The sequence below is a fragment of the Mus caroli genome, unplaced genomic scaffold (genome assembly GCF_978045245.1).
Source record: "Mus caroli unplaced genomic scaffold, Mus_caroli_1 scaffold_7, whole genome shotgun sequence".
Classification (NCBI taxonomy): Eukaryota; Metazoa; Chordata; class Mammalia; order Rodentia; family Muridae; genus Mus; species Mus caroli.
In genome coordinates this window covers 93095038-93114070 of record NW_028227262.1, presented here as the reverse complement: position 1 = coordinate 93114070, position 19033 = coordinate 93095038, and the positions used below count along the sequence as shown (strand labels likewise).

General features: G+C 43.1%; 1 long non-coding RNA gene across 2 annotated transcripts in view; it reads left to right on the top strand.

The window, feature by feature from the left end:
• LOC147003975 (uncharacterized) overlaps positions 1-19033 on the top strand; it is a 70738-nt gene that overhangs the window by 38240 nt on the left and 13465 nt on the right. The window lies entirely within an intron of this gene.

The following is a 19033-nucleotide window of genomic DNA, read 5'->3' as shown; positions in this document are numbered from 1 at the left end:
GCATAGCTGCTCAAGGTTGCTAGGAAGCTGTTCTCATCCCCCTAAACAAATTGTTATTCCTACTAATATCAGATCCTGCTTACTAAACATAGGACATTGCTCACTAAATCCACAGCTGCTTTTTTGTTCAAGGGTACTCAGGATTTATTGCAGTCAGGTAGAGTAAGGTGCCTAGACATAAAGTAACCGTCCTGAAGTAAAGACATTTATACTCAGGCTTCCCCCACAAACAGGAGATGCGTGGCACAAGTTATGGGGCCATACAGGGAAAGCACCAGGCTAGCTTAGTTTCTGCAAGAATCAGCAAAGGGTAGAGGAAATGGGAGGCAATGCTTTCACTGTGGTTTTAGCTAGGAAGAAAAGGAGATCTAAGATAGGGAGGTTTAGGATTGAAATAATTTTATCAGGTCCTTGGGTTTGAGAACAGTCTGTAGTCTCTGGCTCTGAGATGATAGAGGACGGGGTGAGGACCCTACATGGTTTGATGATTTGGTCTTGTTGGTTTGGTTGGCTTCACACTGAACTAAAAAGGAAAAGTATGCTCTGTTGAGTCATTTACTTTCTTTAGGAATTTGTGGCCCAGCATCAGGATACAGAAAATAAGAGGCATGCTTCCTTCTATCTCCTACAGAGGCTGTAAATGGTGAAGTGTTTCCAGTGCTTCTGGGGTTTGCTTTACTCTAGATACTCCTTTCTTCAAACAAAACATTACTGATTTGCCCAATATATAAAATGATCATCACCAAGGGCTGGGCTGGTGAACATAGGACCATTGTCCAAAGTCTGAAAGACATAACCTCCCTCCCTTTTCTTCAATGGCCTTACTTTTTAATTTAATTTAATTTCTCTACCTCTACATGTATGTGCCTGAGTGTGTATGTGCATGCAGGAGCCCATTATAACTAGACAAGGCATTGGATCACCTGGAGCTGAAGTTACAGATAGTTGTAAGTTGGTATGTGGGTGCTGGGCACTGAAACTGAGTCCTCTGGAAGAGCAGTCAATTCTCTTTATGACTGAACCATATGTCCAGTCCTGCACCCTATTTTTGGAGACAGAGTCTCACTATGCAGTTCTGACTGGCTTGGAATATGTTGTGTATACTATGCTGGCCTTGAATTCATAGGAATCTACCTGCATCAGTGTTCCAAATCCTTAGACTAAAGGCATAGGCCATCACACTTGGATTTCTGGGTGTTTTATAATAAGGGAGGCGAGACTAGAAGTCTGTGAATGATGTCTTGAGGATGTCAGAAGGCTTCTCCTAATGCTAGTTATGCCTACATAACAAGGGATTTGGCTGTACACATTCTATGCTCTGGTCTGTCCAAATTTCCAAAGTTTCCATCACCTGAGACATTGTCTGCTCAGAGGACAGGCTAGGAAGAATATGTCTTATCTGGATGTTGGATTTACCCTGGGTATTGTATGTGAATACAACTATGACTTGGGCAGGATAGAAATCCAAAGTATGATGACATAGACAAGAAGGACTGTGAGAGAAGAGAGGCCTTGTGCCTGAGACTGATCTGCTTTCTCTGATGGAAAAGGGGGTAAACTTCAGACTCTATAAAGACCTTATAGCCCACTGACTCAATATAGGTTTCCTAAAAGACATCTTATTCAGAACAATAGATAAAGTGCATCCACTTAGGGCCAGACAATGCCCTCCTGAAGACACCCATCAAGGATGCCAATGGCAGTGATTTGGCTGGGCTTGCACAGAACCTTACATTCGTAGAGCACCTACCTCTGAGATGGAGATCCTGCTCCCCATCACTCTCCAAATTCGGGGACTAAGAACATCATGTTCTAGAGTAGCCCACAACTCTCTCAGGCCTAGGTGAAGGTCTCTGAACAGAACTCCTTGGTCAGTTGCTGGTTATGGCTTTGGAGCTGTAGCCCTATTGCCAGAAACTGTCTGTGGCCTAGAACAAAGTTGTGCTCCCTCCTAGTATTCCCCATGCTTCTAAATTCCTTCAGGTCTTCCTATTCTACTGGCCAGGAGGGAACTCTCCACAGAAAAGCCAGGCAGCTCCAGAGGTGTAAAGCCAGACCAGGTCTCAGGCTCAAGACTGGAGCAGCCATGATGACTTTCTGAAGACCTCTCCAGGTCTGCCTCATCTCAGGAAGTACAAACAAGTCCAGGAAAGAGCAAAATGGTCTTATCACTTTCACGATTAATACTATTATTCAGATGATCACTGTTAATTGTTGCTGTCTGATTTTCCATACTAACCCCTTCTTGTTTGGAGCCAGTTATCATTAACCTGGTTGAGTCTGGGGAGACGATAGTACATTTCTCATGGATCTCAGTGGTCTGAGGCCCTGCCTGTCACATGATGTGATGTGACAGTACCGATGTTGCTTGCCTGCTTTCCTTCCTTCTTTCCCTTCCCTTCCCTTCCTTCCCTCCACCTTCCTTCCTTCCCTTCCATTCCTTTCTTTTACCCTCCCTCTCTCCTTCCCTGTCTGCTTGTCTGTCTTTCTGACTTTCTCCTTGCTGGGTCCCATATTTGTAGGCAAGCTGACGCTTGGGCAGAGTCAGGAATCACCAGTGCTGGGCTTGCTCCCAGACCTCTGTTGAAGTTTATCTCATTCTACTCCTGTGTTAGAGAAATGGAGGGCCACATGTTACTAATTATTCATCAGTACCCATTTCATTCTCACCTGTTTCTTGTGAGCACAGGATCCTTTGGCAGAGGAGAGTGTATTTCTGTTTGGAATTTGAATTAGAAAATGGTCATCGTTGTTTTGCCCCGTGGAACTGCCAGGTGACAAGGCCTTGGAATCAGAGGCACTGGCCATGCTGACCCATGAGTTATGGAAGTAATGATATCACTTTTATTTGTTCTTGATTTAGAATTTGGTATTAGGATGTTGAAGGCACCTGCTAGGAGTTTAATTTCTGAAATAGTGAATAACATCCTTAGAATATTGTGGGCACATAAAAAGGTGCCTAGGTTGATAATACCCCAGGAGACTCTTGGTGTAACAGAGACAGGTGGTGTATTAGAGAATTGAGCAAATATGTAGAAGGCTGTGTTTATAATCCAGATGTTTCTACTTACTGGCTGCCTGATTTTAAACTCCCCTTTTCTTTCATTCATACCAACATGAATGCTGAATGTTCAAGTGAGGTTATTCATATAAAAATATTTAAAAACCAAGGCAAGAGCTGTGAAACTCTGAACTTGTTTTCTTGGCTTCTTAAGGTCATATAGAAAATGAGAAATTACATTTGATTCTTTCGGGTGGGCAGATGAAGTAGAAAACAAACTCATGTGGTAAGGACAGGACCCCCAAGCACAGGTGAAATACGATGCAAAATGAGAGAAGGAAGCAGTTGGTCATGGATGTGTTAAACCACAGTCTTCCCTTATGATTCTGGTATAGCTGCCTCGAATGTGTGAATGTGTCCAAAATCTAGGATCAAACATTTAATGCAGAAGGAAAGTGGCATTTGAAGTGCACAATAAGATGACTTCAGGTTAATTTTGCAACTCTTTCTAAAACAGATTCCCTGAGGTCAAGGTTGGTCTTACTCAGTTTTGAAACATTTGCAGAGATCTCTGAGACTCACTGCTATAGAAACAGACAGGACAACAGAGTTGCAGATGTGGACCACTCAATAGCTCTGGCTTTGCTCCTTTTAACAACAACAACAAACAAAAAAGAAAAACAAAAACAAAAACAGAAAAACCCTCCAAACAACAGTGAGATCAACTGTCTCGATCATTTTATGATCTACATAGAAAACCTAATTTTCAGGGTGGTGACTAAAATCTCCAAGGTCACATTCTAAGTCTGCACTGTACAGTCTGGTAGAACAACATGGCAGCCAGAAACCGCGGTGGCTATGGAGACCTGAGAGTGTGATGAAAGGAACTGAAAAATGAATTCTAAATTTTATTTTATCTAAGTTAATTTAAATTTAAAAGTGGATACTTGATTCATTTGCTGGAAAATTGTGAGTGCTATCTAGTGCAATTTGGCTATGTTAACCTACTTTTAAATCGGAATCTAAATACAGATCAATTATTTCTGAGAAAAATATAGCATCTGAATTTAGGTTGTTGTAAGTGTAAGATGAAAGTCAGATTTCTAGGACTTAGCAACAATTTAATGTGAGTATTTCAACAATAATTTTACATTGATCATTTGGGGAAATAATATTTTGGATGCATCAAGCTAAACAAAAACAAAAAATAAGCTAGTAAGATTAATTTTCCCATTTCTTTGTTAGATGTTCTATGTGATCTGATGTTAGACGTGGCTACTAAAACTTTCATTACACTTGCGTCTCAAATTATAATCTTTTGGACAGCACTATTCCATAGACTAAAACAATGAATTTGTAAACATAGTGTTTTGACTTTTGGCCTCTTGACTTTAGCTGCATTGCTTTTTGGGAATTGTGTTCAGTCCTTTCCATTATTTCAGAAAAAGCTCACACAGGGGCATTCATCATAATGAGTATCAGTAAGGGGCAGAAGCAAGAAAGCACAGCCTTCTCGATAGGTATAGGCCCTGCTTGGCTGCCTTGTCCCTTCTCCTTGGCCCATCCAGGAGTCAGGTCTTAACTTTGCTCCCAGTATGCCCTGCTGACTGCGACTCTTCATTCCCTTCTCAGTACTGTTATTTGCGAACTTCCCCCTCCTCTTTCACTCAAGTGTGATCATGGCTTTTGCTTTGGCCAATGAAACCTGGACAACTATGATGTCTACCTCTCAAGAGTAGAGAGAAGAGACTGGTGTGGGCTTTGACTTTGCTTCTTTCTTCCTGGACTTGGATTTTGACTGTGAAGCTGTTGCATGAGTCTGGGATCTGGACTGATGGTATAAAGGCATGCCGGAAAACCACATACCAGAAGCCCACACGCCGGAAAACATACGAAAAAGAACTGTCCTTTGACTGGCAGCCCCTGAGCTGCAGGGGGTCACCTATTATTGTATCACAGCCCAGATCTCAGTGTTAATAAGCTTTGGATAGGTCAGGAGCTAGAGACAGGTAAGAGGAGATCTGGCTGTATGTCAGGTGAGTCCTATTTTTCTTTTATAAAGGCTTTGAAAAATGTAACAAAAAACAATCCATTTAAGTGATTTACACAAGGCCCAGAGAAAGAGTTAAGAGTTTCCATGGGAAAGTCCCCTCCCAGGTAAGAGTTGTGGGGACAGGCTTTCTTCTCAGGAGTAAAGAGACTACATCTGTCCTCTTGTACCTAGAATGAAACTGTTACAAGTTTGATGAAAAAAAAAACTGACCCTAGTTGAGGGGAGAGGGGTGAAACCTAGTTCTCGTGATGATAGAGATTGGAGATAGCCCTGCTTTGTAGTCATCCACAAGGTTTTAATGGCTATATTGGACCCAGATACAGCAATAGATGTTTACAGGTCAGTTATACTTGGAAATTATTCTCAAAACTCCATTGGCCGAGGCTGGAGACACAGAACAGTGGGTGAGAGCACTTGTCCTTGTAAGAGGACCAGGGTTTGATTCCCAGCACCCACATGACAGCTAACAACTGTCTGCAACTCCAGTTACAGAGGATCTGACATTTTCTTCTGGCATCCCTGGACACTGTGTGCACATGGCACACAGAAACATATGCAGGAAAACTACCTTATACATATAAAGCAAAAATATATAAATCTTAAAACATTAAAACTCACACCATTGGCATTATACTCTATAAACTCTTCCGTGCTTTGTTGAAATCACTCTCAATGATACTTTGATAACCCTAAAATTAAAAGAACCCTACATCAGTCTTTCTTTAGTCACACAAGGTTACTCCAACTGTACAAGCTAAAATGTGTTTAACAAATCTTCTCTTCTCGTGTAGTGTATTTAGACCTTTATTGTAAAAATATTACACCAAACCCATTTCTTTATCCTGTAACTCTACAGTGGATGCCTGGGAGTTTATGCATTTATGTTAATGTGCCTATGTGAGAAAGTAAAGGAAGGCAGTTCAACTTAAAAATACCTTTAGACATTTTAATAAATACTGTACCTCAAAAGGCAAATGAAAGTATCAACTTTGTCTGTCCTAGGTTTTATAATTTTGGTCTTAAGTTTTACTACCCTAGCCGATAAACTGGTATCTCATTTGATATAATTTAGTTTGTATCATAAATACATTTGTGCTTCACAGCATACTGTGACTGGGGATCAGAGAGCACACAAGTGAGGTGGTTATCTCCTTGAGGACTTTAGCTCAAAGGCTGGAGCCTAAGTTCTCTGGAGGACAAGGTCAGACTCTTAAAGGAGAGATTCATCCTTAACTTTTTTTTCTGAATGTCCGACACTTAGCTCTGGTACCAGTATGTGGGAAACACTCTTTCAGTGGTTGTCAAATGAATACAAATGGGTACAAAAGTATAAGGCAAACCTGAGGAATAAATGTCATACTTTTAAAGAATTGGAAGCACAATGTTGTTATAGTCTAAAGAATTAGAAGATAACCTTGCAGATAGTTACAGGTTGCATGGACTTAATGGGTGGTAGGGTACAACAACATGGGATTCCACTTTGGAAAGGTCAGACACTTAGTTTAATGTTTGGTTATTGTTATCTAAAAATTCTTAATGTTTTTTTTTCTTCCAAGGGTCTTGTGTTTCATTTTGCAATAGACTCTGTCAGTCACTTACCAGATGCTGGGTAGAGATGATGAAGGAAAAAACCAAAGCTTCCGCACTAAGGGAAAATTAGTCCATAGTAAATTTTTCAGGAAGAAATATTGGCCTCCCCCTCCCTCTTCTAACATGGCAGGGTGGGGAAGGAGGCAAGAAGGAGCCTGATTTTGTGGCTTTGAGTCAGGGAGAAGAGAAGCTTCCTAGGAAGGCCCTTGGCGGGGTGACAGAGAGACTACACATAAGCTCCCCGCTGCAGCAGGTCCTCTAGCTCCTTCTATGAATTCTATTGACTAGGAGGAGACATTATATTCCTATAAAGTAAGAAAACAGAGCCTCCAAAACTATCTGTTTTAGGTCTTAGATCAGAGGCAGTTGAGGGACAGAACAAAACTCCAGACCCCAAATCATTACTTAACTTAATAGGATCATCTTGAACCATATTCCCTCCTCTTTTTCCCTAACCCCCATTTCTTCCTTTCTTCCTTTGACTTCTTCCTTCCTTCCTTCCTTCCTTCCTTCCTTCCTTCCTTCCTTCCTCTCTCTGTCTCTCTCTCTGTCTCTCTTTCCCTTCCCTTCCCTTCCCTTCCCTTCCCTTCCCTTCCCTTCCCTTCCCTTCCCTTCCCTTCCCTTCCCTTCCCTTCCCTTCCCTTCCCTTCCCTTCCCTTCCCTTCCCTTCCCTTCCCTTCCCTTCCCTTCCCTTCCCTTCCCTTCCCTTCCCTTCCCTTCCCTTCCCTTCCCTTCCCTTCCCTTCCCTTCCCTTCCCTTCCCTTCCCTTCCCTTCTCTCTCTCTCTCTCTCTTTCTCTCTCTCTCTCTTTCTTTCTTTCTTTCTTTCTTTCTTTCTTTCTTTCTTTCTTTCTCTCTCTTTCTCTCTCTCTTTCTCTCTTTCTTTCTCTCTTTCTTTCTCTCTTTCTTTCTCTCTTTCTTTCTTTCTTTCTTTCTTTCTTTCTTTCTTTCTTTCTGCCTTTCTTTCTTGCCTTTCTTTCTTTCTTTCTTTCTTTCTTTCTTTCTTTCTTTCTTTCTTTCTTTCTTTCTTTCTTTCTTTCTTTCTTTCTTTCTTTCTTTCTTTCTTTCTTGTGTTTCCAGTTGCCAAGCCAGTTTCTGCTCCTTGGCTATTTTCTACCCCTGGAGACTTTATTTTCTTGGACATTCTGACTGTGTTGCTGGTTTGTTTCTGTTCTAGGATCTCAGGGTAGATACACCATGAATTTGTGTGGAAGCTCTGTGGAAGTTTTCTAAGCCTGTGGCCCTGGAAGCTGATGAAAATAAACTCTAAGCAGAAAGCTCCCTGCACTGCTTAAGCCTCCTGCTTTTCAACGAGTGGGCCTTGCCTCTAACTTAGATCACTACCAATGTTTCTGGCTCACTTTATTTTCTGTCTCTGGCTGGGTCACCTTTATGGCTTTTTGGTCTTATCTGGTGCCTTATGTTTCCTGCTCCCTAACCACACTGCCTTCCAGAACTTCAGCTTTGGTCAGGGTCAGCCTCTGTTCCTCTTTCTGGTGTTGGAATGGAGCAGATTTTAATACCTTCATATAGGCATTCCTGAGAACCTCATATATCACACTAAAAAGAACACAAAGTCCCACCATCTCCCACTGCCCAGAACCTTGGGAACTGAGAATAGCAGGGGAAGGACAGTCACCATCATTGTCCAAAATAAAGACAACTGTATTTACAGCAGCCACTGCCTTGAGGTTCCCACCAACCTCTCATATTGCCCATGGAAGTAATTCCTAGGTAATGTCTGCATATTTCCAATCCTTTAAGGCAGAGGCAGAAAAAAGCAAGCAGGCAGGATGCCCCTTTGAATAAAGCAGAATTGGGGCCCTTCTGGGAGGGTTTCTCACAGCTATGATTCTCTACTTTCTTTAGGGGACAGGGATGGTATGCCTTTCCAGCATAGAATTGTGCCCCAAGTAATAGTGTAGAAAATTCTCAGAGAGCTACACAGAATTCTTACAAGGAGGCCCCTCTGGTCTCTCCTATTTCCTAGTGGTAAAGAGGGAGAACAGAGAAAGCAGCAAGCATCCAAGGGCTTCAGTGCTTTGGATGACCTTCATCCACTTCTAGGAATTTGTATTACAGGACCATACTGGACAAGAGCCCATAGAGCAACCCTGTAACTCTAAGAGAGCTTATGGAAGAACTGAAGGTGCTTGAAGAGGGAGCAAAAGAGAAGGGGAGGGAAGAATGGAGGGGGAGAAATTTTAATGCCTTACAATATGGAATTGGTTAAATAAACTATGGTCCATCTGTAAATGAAATACGATAATACTATGCAACTTTAAAAAATAATTTTAATGTGCTTTCTACCCTGGAAAATGTTCTTGTTATATTGTTAAGGTAGAAAAAGCAGGTTACCAAACAGTATCCATTTAAGGAAACACAGTAAATGTTAACAGTGGTTAGCCGTGGGTGGTGTGATTTCGGTTGACTTTTAAAAATTATTTTTGTTTATATGCTTTTTTTTAAATCATCCACAAAAACATGCATTACTTTTGTAGTTACAAGCGACAGTCTGAAAACTAATAATGCAGCCACTGAACACCTAGCCACTCTCAGGTTGTTTTGTGTGAGGTGCAAAGGCGCCACAGAGACCCAGTGTCCTGTCTTTGAAGCACTTTGTTCCCCAGTTAGAGTGAGCAGAGACTTAGACTGAGACCTTGTACTCGCCAGACATTGCCTCATATAAATCCCTGGCGTTGGCAGCCCTGGCTTTCAGCCGAATCCCCACCTGGGGCCACTGTGAGAAATGAGGTTACAACAACTTGGTGGTCGTGGGGGAGGGACGCCTTCTGTTGAGCTGACGCACATCTACACAGCGCCACCCAGAGGATAATCAAGGAACTCAACTCTTTACTTTTTCTATCCTGCTAATGTTTCTGATAGCTGCAGGTGCACACAGTTGTCTGTTTATCCTAATGTTAGGGTTACCATTTACCTTGATGAGACTAAGCCCTTTGGAGATCCTCTGTGAGCATCTTAAGGTGTGGTTTTGGGTGTTATTTCCCAGTAGACTCGGGATCTCTGAGGGCAGTATCTGGGGGCTATTCTAAAAGCTGCTCACAGTACTCCTCTGCACACCGAGAGTTGTTAGGCAGCCAGGACTCCCCCTCCTCCCTCCCTCTCACGTCTATGTAAGTCCTCCCACTGCTGGACTCACCTTTTCCTTCTCTCTGGAGTAAGCAGTGGGGTCAGTGGGAATATAGACAAGCTGCTGCCCACCAACAACTTCTGAGTTCCTTTCTTCATTCATTATCACTTTGAGACAGGATGAGCAAATGATTTAGCCATAGGCCCACCCCCTCAGGAATTCATTTTTAGAGGGGACATGAGCAGGTGAACACAAATGATCATACAGTGGGAGGGAACCACCATATGGGCTCGCGCCACTCCAGGAGAGCCTCAAGTACTGAGAAGCGTTAGGAAAGTCCTTGTGTCCAGAGCAGCAACTCAGAGAAAGGAAGCTTTGCAGAGCTAATGGGAGAGGCAGAGGGACCCATTTCATAGTTGAGAATACAGAGGAGTTGAAACCAATCGTTTGCTTGTGCGGTAGCACAGGGAATTAGGCTTGAGGTAAATCTTCTCATCTGTAGAACCTTGGCAATGGTTCTGCTGCCCAGCTGGGTGGCTCTGTTCAGCTCTGTAGCCACGCTGAACAGATACATATCACCATTTTGCTGTTGTGGAGCCTGAAGATTGAATGGGGTGTACAAATGTGTACACACGCCCCTCTGAAAGTGTGAGAGGTATATTGAACCCTCTAGTGCTTCCAGAGTTTCCAGAATGCAAATGCCTACCCCACCATAAGAAGCAGAGAGAAGCCAGGAAGGGTGTGACTGCAGGGAGCTGAACTCAAAGAAAGATTCTCATCATTACTGAAAGAAATTACTTCGAGAAGGGCAAGAGGAAAACAGCAGAGCGAGGAGGCTGAGTGGAGTTGCTGCCAGGAGAGCGTCCAAAGTGATGGCAGCTGACGAGAGAGCTGTATTTCAGGATCTTTCACCCACTTACACATTTGTCACTTGGAGATGCTAACAAAGGCCCACAGTGGAGATCTGCTGTCTTCCCATTGAGCCTCTCTATGAAGGCATGGCAATTAAACAAAAAAGCCAGAAGCATGAGAAACCAAACAACAGGAGGCTGACTGTATGGTGGAGGTCAGTGCACCTTAGTGAACTCACTCGATGCCATTTATGGACGATTCCAGAACATTCTCATTTTCCTCTTGGCATAGAGCTTACTCTGAGGATCTCCATTATCTGGGACAGCAGCAAACATCAGTATCTGCCCTGCTTGGCCTCTACTGTCAGGGACCTGTTCTGTTCAAGTAATGATGATAAACTCACTCAACAAGTTCCAGAGGCTGTAAATAATGGACCCAGTGGCCCTTCTTCAGATGACAGTGAACCGAAGCAGCACTTTCGAGTCTCCTTTACAAGAAACAAGGGGTGTCACAGGATGACTGATGAAGATAATTTGGACCAATGACCAAAGGTCACTATGCTATTATCTAGCAGTGCCAGCCTCAATGTCTGTCTTAAAGCCATTTTAAACAGTACACCAGGCCAGACTTAGAAGATTTTCTCAGCGTGGCTTGTCCATTCAAAGCTTCCCACAGAAAGAGCCTTAATGGACAGATTCTTCTGGTATCACAGGAGCCTGGAAGAGACCATAGAAACCAACCCTTTAATACCTGTTTCTCTAGCAATCAAGGCAAAGATGATGTCTGCTTAGCAGATGAGGGTAAGCCTCTGAAATGGGGTTTGTATCAGGACTTTGATCTTGCAGGCTCTGAGTTTTAAGTTTCTTATCTATAAGATATAAATCTATGCCACTCAATTTATTATAGAAATTAACTAGATATTTCATCTGAATTGTCAACACAGTATTGGGTAGACAGTAGGTGCTCAATGTTTCCCCCACTTTTCCTTTTAAGTAAACAGCCTTAAGTCACTCTCCAGGAAAATGGCAGAGGCAGGTGTTCCTTTGGCTAGTCCAGGAATTCTTCTATGGATTTCTTCCTACCCATCCTGCATCTTCTTCAAGGCACGATGGAAAGAACTCCCCATCCTCAGATGGCTATCTGGTGACTCACCTTTCATGACAAACATCCCTGCAGAATTAATTTGAAGTGTCACTAGGTGAGGTAGTGGTGGATGTGAGTGATATTTTTTATAGTCTTACAATAATTTATCATCTCCCCTCCAGCAGCTCTACTCTGGCTGGCAGCTCTAAAAACCCCACAGTCGACAAGAGAGCAGTGAACAGAAATATTTTCAAGAGCAGATGGGACATACCTTCAAAACGCAGGATTGTCCCACTGAAACTGGGACATCTGGCAACCCTAAAAAAGCCCAAACTAGATGAAATAAAAATTATGAGATGGAGGAACAGAAAAATATGTCTTTGCATTGATTAACAGAGAATGTAATTAATCTCCCTCAACTCCCTTCTCAGTCCTGCAGTGTAAAGCAAGGAGAACTTGCAGCCTTACTGGGTCCCCCTGTGACAATTCTTACGTGATAATTTCAAAGTAGTATGAGTCTTGAAACTTCATAGTAGTGCCTCCCTTCCTACTGCTGGCACTGTCCAGGGAGCAATGGAATCCACAACTCAAACTTCTTCAGCACAAAAATTATTAGCCTGGGCAACACTGATGGGGAGGGACTTCAGGTGGTTAGAACTGGGCCAAAGTTTGCAGTTTTATTGGGAAATTAGAAGGAGAACTCTTTCTTGCTTTGTTAGATGGCTTTTATTCCTGATTTCTCCCTCATTCTGTTCTTCACTTCTGTCCTCTGCTAGGGATTGAATCTGGGGCCCTCACAAAGCATGTGGCAGGCCCGAGAACAAGAGAACAATGTCAATCAATAAACTTGTTTTGCTAAATCTCCAAGGAAGATTTATTGGAGAAACTGGCTCTGTCCTTCTCCAGCCATGGCCCACTGCCTAACTGTTCCTGTATGTGTGTTGCATCTAGCCAGAGCTGTCTGTCACTCTATCTACAACACCCGGCACTCAGGCACCACCCAATGCTTGTTCTTGTGTTACCTCACAGCTCTTGGTCCTCCAGCTTTAGCCATTTATTTACACTCACCTCCCGTGTCTCCACCATTACTTTCCATGTTCCAGGTTGCACTGTGACCCTGTGTAACGTGGTAGCGCTTCTTAGTGGGGAAGAACAAGGGGTCAGTCAACTCTGGAGACTGAGAATCAGTTTTGCTCTATACTAGCTCTGTGATATGTGCTCATTTGGTAAAGTGTACTCAGCTTCTCCATGTGGGAAGAAGGAGAATCATTGTTCCACAGGATCCCTGTGAAAACTATTTGAAAAATAAACATAATTAAGCAACTATGCTACTAACATCACAATGAGTGCCGTGATAGGAAAAATGAATACTCGTTTGTATTAATATTATGATTACTCATGTTTTTATTAATATTATTGCTGTGGATTAACTTCTAGGCCATACAGATCCAGAGACCTGTCAATTTAGTAGGAAATAGTCATCAGTGAAGGTGCCAGGCTTCAGTGCCAGACTCGGCCTAGCAATGGGATTCAGGATGATCACTGCCACAAGGGCAACTGAACTGGGAAGAGGCCTGTGTATCAGGCTGATCAAGGATTCCATTGCAGGAGGGATTTGCAGACTTAGCCCCAAAATGTGATGTTGTTAGAAGATTAGAAAGGACATTAAGGATCAAATCTCTGTCCTTCCCAGGCATAGAAGTAGAAGGGAGAGAGCCTGCTATGCTTGGGTGCTTAGCCTTTTTCCTATCAACTTAAGTGTGTGTTATTGGAAGATCATGGTGTGTGTGTTTGGAACAATGGTGAAAGGTGATGGGAGAGAACTCTCTATTTGGCCCACTGGCTGTTCATTTGGTCCAAATTTTAAGTACAAATCCTGCTGGTTATGCTCACTATGATGTTCAAGCATCCTTGATATCTGATAAAATCTCACATGCACCAACTTCACTAGCTTACCTTCCTGCCCTGTTGTGCACAACTATCACATCAAATCTGTTTAGCCAGGGCTCCCCTTCCCCCTGATGCTTCGACTTAGTAACTTATCCCTACTCTGCTCCTTGCCTACCACTCTCCATTGTCCTAGACACATCCAGATAACAAGCTCTTCTCCATGCCATGGCTGCTCCTTCCTACATAGCCTGTAATGAATGCCCCACCCTGAAAAACAACTTTCATAATGACTTCAGCATCTACATACAATCTTTTCTCTTTAATGTCAGTCAGAAAATTGTGAATACGAGCTGGAAGGGCTAGGGCTGGATCTCAGACAGAGGGGGGACAGAGAGGGAGCTATGGGGCCAGAAATGTGAGACTCAAGACTTGGCAGGACTTAGTGACAGATTGGTTGAAGGAAGAACGGGTGAGGGAAAGATTGGAAGTGATTGATTCTTGATTTTTAGCCTGTGAAGCCAGACAGATGGTGGTTATATAAGCGAAATTTGAAAATGAAGATAAGGGGAATTTTCTGGATCCCTGGAATACATGTGGAAATACCTGAGAAGTGGCTGAGAGGAATGTGTGGGTGCATTGTTCAAAGGAAAAGACCTCAGTTGGGGCTAAAGGATGGGGGAGCTTTATCAGCCTGTGTAGCTAACAGAAGTGATAGCAGGTGAGAACACCAGGCAAAGAGGCCACAATGAAAAAACATGAAGAATATAAATAATTGAATCTGCAGCTCCCTCTCCCCAGTTGTCTGTGTAAACTCTTCCTTCACTGGCCAGAGTTGTAGCTTCCTTGTTTCATTCTTTGCACGGAGTAGGAGTAAGGTTGCCATCCTGGCTCAAAGAGTCTATAAATGGGTTGCCCAGAGGATGTAGCTCAATGCTAGAGCACTTGCCCAGTATGTGCAAAGCCCTAGGTTTGATTCCCTAATATCACCATGTAAATAAATAAGTAAGTAAATAAAATGGTTCTTAAAAGGAAGTCATCTGTAACTCTCCCAAGGACCCTAGCAGAGTCAATTTTGTTGCAGTATCGTGAATTAACAGACCTTTGGCTTAGGGCTCCCAAAGTTTTCCTGACAAGATTCCAGCCCTTTGGCTCTGATATGCACAGGGACGGGATTCTTGCTTTTGTGTCCAGCATATTATGGATGGGAATGAAAGACATCTGTCACCTGCAGAGGTTCAAGCCTGCTCAATTAGGACAAAGTCAGTAGGATGGAATGGCATAGTATATTGCACTTAAATGCTTATTGACCTTCCTGGCCACAGGCAAGCTTATTTTATGTGAAGAGGGTCTTTGAGCTTTATACACAAGGCATAGACACATAGGTCGTGAGCATGGTGAGATTTACGTATGAACTGTAATTTCCTGGGGCGGGGGGAATTGCTATGCATAGGCTTGACTTTACATCCATAGTCACCAAAAATTCAGTGTCCTATAAAGAAGAGCACCTAGGTTGAGTTTACCAGAAAATAGGCTCTGGAGAAGAGAAGGCATCCAGGGCTATTGTAGTTTGCATGTTTGTGAGGTAGACAGGAGCAACTGTGTAGAATAGAAACCTCCCAAGAAGGGCAGAGCATCCAGAGACCTGTGACCACTTGTTTTGGCTTCATACCAAGATTTACCTTTCCCTGATAAACTACCAGAAGGGGAGGAGGTGAATCTTCTGGTCATTCTAGTCTGTCTATTTACTTGAGCATCTTTAACATCTATAGCTGTGTTTGGTGTACAGTGAGGGGTGGAAAGGAACTCATTGATTGAATATCCCCTCTAAAAGTTTGGGCATAGTCCCTGACACAGAGCAGGGTGGGATCTGATGCTCAACTTTCCTTCTGCCTTCCAGAAAGACATGCCCTAGGGTCCGTGTTCTAAGTGTGCGTTCATTTCCTCTTTCCTCCTGTGCACACTGAGGGTCCCTACTTCTCTCAGAGGATCTCAAGAAAACTGATTTTCTGTGTTATTTTTTTTTCTGCGTCTAATCACACCCTCCACCTTCTGTTTCATCCTTCAGCACTCTGCATTCTGCTTGACAATAGCACCTTACAATCTTTATTTTGATAGAGCAACTGCTACTCTCTTTCAGCTAATAGATGCTCTAAGATCTAGGGATGTTAGAGCAAAGTGGTTCTACAGCTGTGTCCGTGAAAGGTCTTCCAGCCAGTCTTCAGGAGAAGATAATGCCATGAGCACCACGTTATCATTCCAGAATTGTCCATACAACCACGGGCTGTCTAGGTTGGAGTATGGAAATCTGTGGTAAGAACAGCCTTGTTTAAGAGACCTGGCTTTAGCACTGCCACTGATCACATCATGTGACATGGATAAATTAAAGTTCTGTAGCTCTCTGAGCCTCATGTTCACTTCTGCAAAATGAGAATAATTAGAATGACAATCTCTTGCATATTCTGTTTTGAAGACTTATTGAAGGAATCAAATGCATAATAAGCTTAGAAATTTGCAAGGTTTCCTATGATATGAGGACTCTTTCTTTTTCACTACTACAGCGGTCGATAATAAAGCGAGTGCCACAAAGATGCCTGAAGATGGAGTGATAGTACTCACCGTCTATTCATTTAAACTCTAAGTTAATATTTTCTAAGACAGATTAGGTATACTTAAACTGTGCTCCATAAACTTTTAATCAGATACGCCAAATGTCTTACGGTCCAGTTTGGCAGGAGTAACTCGTTGCCTTAGTCATTACTTCCATAAACAACACATTGAGGGCTTAAATCACCACCACGGAGAGAAAGGCTATTTGCCAAGCATCCTTTGGTCCATGAGCCTCACCAATTGACAGTTATCTGAATGAGTACAAGGAGAGGCAGTTGGATCCAAGACATCTGAACTGACTCCTGCCAAGTGGCAGGAACAATTTTAGTGCTGCTGAGAACCTGACTGCAGTTGCCGCCTCCTCCGCCTTCTTCCTTCCTCCTGTCCTTGAGCTCACAGATGCCGCCTGCCTTCTGCTCTCTCCTTTACCAGCTTCTTGCATTTCCATGTTTCTTTGCACCCGCTTTCCTAGCTGCAGATTCTCATTTCTGAGTTTTCCTCTGTCTCTCTCCACCCCCATACACATGGTCTCATGGTCGTAGACTGGCTTCCTGGTGGGCCTGTGGTTTCCTTCCCTCACCCCAGTAAAGGTGGCCAGACAAGCTTTGGCTGCAGCAGGGACAACTCATCCTCCTGCCCAATCATGTCCACTGTGCCAGCATCTTGACTTTGCTTCTCCTGCTTCACTTGGATCATCCACCCCGACATAGTTGTCCTGCCCAGACAGGTCTCCCCCCCAGCCCAAGAGTGACCAGAGTGGCCTCGACCTTCTCTCTGCCAGAATGTTTTCACCATTCCAGACAGACTCTAAAATCCTCAGCCCTAGTTTGAAGCTAGTCTGTCATTTGGCTTCTTAGTGTTTCAAACTGACTCATCACCAGTGACACTTTGATATCATGTTCAGTGAATAAATGAAAGAATCAGGAATAAAGGAATAGCTGCTCTTCACATGATACAGGATGCTGCACTAGAAATGGGTGGATTTGAGCTTAGGGCTGTATTGAGGCTTCAGCTGTTTATTCACTGGGTTTGAGAAACTCACTATTCTGTCTCCTCTTCTCACTAGCTGAAGGCAACTCTTACACCCAGGCCTGTGATTGTGTCTGGGGTTCCTAAGTAAACGGTTTACCATGGACCATCTCAACCTCACACCCTTGGGAATCAAGGAAATAATACTTTAAATCTTATGCTGAAGAAACTGCAAAATTATAAGGAAAGACACTACCTGTCCTGTTCCTCCCACTCTCATTTTCTTTCTCATTTTTTTTTTCTCCTAGAAATGCATTTTAAGATTTTGGGTTACTTGAGTTTTTGGTGAATAATGGATCATAAATAATTTTATGAACATTTTTCTTTATCACAGACTGACTAAGAAGCACTGCTCTCAAGTTCAAGGTGGCCCAGAGCTCTGTGATTTTCTAGAATTGATCACTTGTTCCTGAGTGGCTGTGTACTGTGGGAGACTTGGGCTAGATAATACTTCAAAGTCTGGGGTCACTGTATATTGTGAACACAGTGCCCTGGGGTCACTGTATATTGTGAACACAGTGCCCTGGGGCCACTGTATACTATGAACATGGTTCCCTGGGGCCACTGTATACTGTGAACACAGTGCCCTGGGGCCACTGTATACTGTGAACACAGCGCCCTCTGGTGTTAGGATTACAGAGCTCTATTTGGGTCCTTTAACAGGTGCTTTTGAATATCCTTCACAACTCACCTTCACAACTTCACAACCCTTACCTTTTTAGGTTTTTATCTTTTCTTTATGTTCCTCACTTACTACTGTACTCATATGGACATGTATGCTATCTATCTATGTAGCCATTTCTTTCCTAAGTACCCACAGAGTCCCTTTCATTGAGTAGGGCACATTCACAGACATTAGAATAATGAAGAATGAGTTGGTGTGGTACCTGAGATCAGAAAGACCAGAATAAATAATTAAGTAAGTAGACAAATATATCAATCATGAATTGGCAAAGTAGCAAAAACAAACAAACAAACAAACAAAAAAACTAAAGTACTCTGATGAGGGTTCATAGAAAGAGGCTTGCAAACAGAATGTTCAGAGAAGACTTTCCAGGGACAGAGCCCTGAAGGATGCCAACGTATTAGCCATGCAAAGAGCAAGGGAGAAATGTCAGTAGATGAACGAATGAGAGGTGTTAAAGCTTGAGGAGAGAGTCGGCCTGCTATGCTCCACCAACTGAAGGGAGATCCATGTCCTACACATAGGGGGACCCACAGGACAGAGCTGTTGGAATAGTTTCCCATACAGAAACACCATTCATGCCCTACTTTATGTGCCATGAGAAATCTTTATCTAGCTTGAAAACACACAGCCTGTCTTGGACTGGTATGCTGTTGAAGATTCAGTTGTGAGCATACAGACCACCTCTACCAGTGAGACATGCTCCCAGCTGCACCAGTGCTGCATGTGTGCTCTGATGTCCTTCCCCACAGATTCTCTTCATAGTGGTTCTTATTTCCCTACACCCATTATAACCTCCTGTTCCTGAGGAATCCAGGCTGAGCAGTCATCAGAATGAGATACACTGGATCATCAGTCAGGAACAAATCTGGACCCCAGGCTGAACGCCTGAGATCACATCCCTAAAGTATGTTCTAACTGGAATCAACAGGAAAGGTTATGTTCTTCTCTTCATGATGGGGTCCTTGTTTAGCTGCCCATGGCCACATCCTCTGCTTGGAGGAGAAAAATGTGTACTTTCAGAGAAGATGAAGTAAAGAAGACAGGTAGATAGGAGATGGTGGCAGGATTTGAACCACAGCCCCTACCCACTTCATGGTATCCATTCTTTCATTCTGTGTATGTCCCAAGTATTCTAATAAATACAGCTTACT